Source organism: Cynara cardunculus (assembly GCF_001531365.2).
Source record: "Cynara cardunculus var. scolymus isolate 2C chromosome LG 16, CcrdV1, whole genome shotgun sequence".
Lineage (NCBI taxonomy): Eukaryota > Viridiplantae > Streptophyta > Magnoliopsida > Asterales > Asteraceae > Cynara > Cynara cardunculus.
The window spans coordinates 5,540,609-5,543,155 of record NC_037543.1 but is presented as its reverse complement, the minus strand read 5'-3'; positions in this window follow the sequence as shown (position 1 = coordinate 5,543,155).

The window sequence follows — 2,547 nt, the reverse complement described above, 5'->3', positions numbered from 1 at the left end:
AGAAAATATAAATACAATATGCATTTATATAAAATATATATATATATATATATAGATATATAAAATATAAATATATAAATTTAACAATTATATGCCTTAAAAATGATTAGAACTAATAAATTAATAAATATAAAAAAAAATTATAATTTAACATTAACCACTTGAATTAGTGTTATTATGGTGTGTTAAATTATATTTTTTTTTGATTAACCTGGATATCCAACCCGCTATATATGCGAGCCGATTAATCTCAGGACGACCACTTGCTTTACAGATAGTCCGGAGTCACCGCATTTGAACCTCTGTGGCCATAAGGGATTTTTATTCCTCATTGGATTTGAATCTGAGACCTCCTGTTACTTTTGACCTTTGGAGCTAAGATCAAAACTATTTCTTCATAATCAAATAATTTTTAATCCGTTAGTGCTAAATTATAATGTTTTTATATTTTATTAGTTATGATTTTACTATAACCATATTTAGTGTGTGTTAGTTAGTTTAACTAAAGTATTTAAATTTATATTTTTATATCTAAATAACTATAATATTGTTTTTGTATATTAATTAGTTTTAGTAAAATCATTAAACTTAATACTTTTATATCTTATTGTAATATATTGTTAGGCGTTTAGTTTTAAAATTTTTAAATTTCAATTAGTTAAAACCAAAAATTATCAAAACTATGTTTTATTTGAGCTAAATGATTTCATTGAAGTAACGATTTTGAAAATATAGAATATTTCATGATAAAATCTAAATTTCAAGGTTTATTTAATTATATTCAGAAAATATATGTTTATGCCACCAAAATTTATTGATTAAACAGAATGACCAAATCTTAAAATAAAATTATGAGGTAAGACCAAATCTATTATAATACTGAAAAATAGTTTTTGAGACCACATCTGTTATAAAATGAGAAATAGTTTGAGGACCAAATTCATTATTGAAAATGAAAGTTGAGGGAGAGGAAGGTGAATAGACAAAAGTTGCCTTCACTTACGGAAACTTAACTGAAGGAGTTAGAAGGAGGTACCAAATCTGTTATAAAAATGAAACTATAGGGACATCCTAAAGCATGGGAATGGGAGGGGATAGAGTGGGGACCCTCATCCCAAATCTGTTACAATATCCATTCTCGTCCAGACCGGGTAGGAGTGTACGCAGGTTGAGTTGGGCGGTTTACAACAATTTTACAACCCAACCCAATTATGGTGGTTTGGAAAAATCTCAACCCAACCCAACCTATTCAAAAGTGTAACCCAACCCAACCCTTGCGGGTTGAGGCAGGTTGGGTTGGCGGATTAGTAGTTACATAATTTGACGAATGAAATAATTCATGAAACTTAAGTTTATGGACCATACTATAAAACATCTTATCTAAAAAGATTACAATAGATTTATAGGACGTTTTAACAAGTGTTTTAGAATGATCTTTACATAAAATGTCGTATTAGTTATTTTATAGAAACGTGTTGAGAAGTGGTCCCGTAAACTCATCTATTTATAGAACACCTATGTTCATATGACACTTTTTCAAGTCGTGTTGTATAAAATAACTAATACGACACTTTATTTTAAAAGCATCATAAATTTTTTTAAGACGTCCAAAATCATCCTATAAACATATTGTAACTCTTTTAGACGTCCAAAACCTTTATGTAATTTACCGCATGTTAATCAAAATTTTGAATTTACCTTCGAATGTAACAAAAGCTTTTGAATCTATTAAAGCAGCGCTTGTCTCGGCACCTATTGTTATTGCCCCAAATTGGACCATGCATTTTGAGATTATGTGTGATGCAAGTGAGTGGGGGCGTAGGTGCCGTTTTGGAACAAAAACGAAACAAGATTTTCCACCCCATCTATTATGCTAGTAAAACTTTAGTGGAGTCCCAATTAAATTATACCACCACGGAAAAAGAATTACTTGCAGTAGTATTTGTCTTCGATCATTTTCGATCCTACTTAATTGGCACTAAAGTCGCCGTACATACGGATCACTCTGCCATCAAATATCTTTTTAATAAAGCCGACGTAAACCAAGGCTTATTAGATGGGTTCTTCTTTTGCAAGAATTCGATTTAGAGATAGTTGATCGCAAAGGATGTGACAATCAAGTAGCTGATCACTTGTCAATGATTGAATGCAATGTGTCAAGCGGGGGAAACCATGTGATAAAAGAAATTTTTCCTGATGAGTACATTTTGGCAATTCAAGACAACTTTCAAAATGAAATTCCATGGTATGCTGATATCGCTAATTACCTTGCCTGTGGTCTTAAGCCGTATCATCAAGGACAACGCTTTAAAAAATTCCTTCATTGTAAGCATTATTTATGGGATGATCCATTTCTTTACAAAATGGGAGCAGATCAAGTTTTGCAAAATGCGTTCCAAATTTTGAAATTCCCTCTTTGTTAAAAGGTTATCATGCATCACCGTATGGTGGCCATTTCGGTGGACAACGTACGGCCGCAAATTTTTTGCAAAGTTTTTTTTTTTGCCAACATTGTTCAAGTACGCATTTGATTTTGCAAAGAGATGT